Source organism: Triticum dicoccoides, unplaced genomic scaffold, assembly GCF_002162155.2.
Source record: "Triticum dicoccoides isolate Atlit2015 ecotype Zavitan unplaced genomic scaffold, WEW_v2.0 scaffold19568, whole genome shotgun sequence".
Lineage (NCBI taxonomy): Eukaryota > Viridiplantae > Streptophyta > Magnoliopsida > Poales > Poaceae > Triticum > Triticum dicoccoides.
The window spans coordinates 100,998-101,647 of record NW_021232150.1 but is presented as its reverse complement, the minus strand read 5'-3'; positions in this window follow the sequence as shown (position 1 = coordinate 101,647).

The window sequence follows — 650 nt, the reverse complement described above, 5'->3', positions numbered from 1 at the left end:
GCCACTGGAGCGTCGCACCGGGACCTCATACATAGCATGTCCGAAGAGGCGGCACGTGTCTCGGGGGCGTGGCCCCTCCTCACGGATGGCGATGACACGGTAGTAGACGTTCTGCGGTAACGATGCGGCGTGAATATTATTAAACACTCGGAACACGATAAAATCATGAGTTTTTTTACACGACGTGGGCACATGTGCTATAGGAACGATGGTATTTTTTTCATAATTTTTGGTGATGGAGAAGTATCCGAAAAAATCCCTCTACGCGGATTGCCCTTCGTGCGTCTACGGCTGTGGCCGGCAGCCTACGGGGGCTAGCATGCCGCCAAATCTTGCGTAGGCAGCCTCTCACAAGTCTGGAAGTGTTGTGGCGGTTGCAAAGGCCCGGCACGCATATCCGAGGTGTGCCCCCCATCACGGACTTCGCCGCCGCCGGCACCTTGAGTGGGCAAACGGACGCGTCGGGTCTACACGGAGGGGATCTTGCTGTGGGTCTGGCCCGGTTGTTGCTCCAAAGTGTTCCTATGGGCTGGCCTAACACAACCGGGCGGGGAGGTCCGCTGGTCAAAGCCCGTCCGTGCAAAGTCAAAGGGCTAGATCCCGTGGTCAAACGCTATAGGGTTATGCAGGACGGGGGCCCTGGGGGGGTA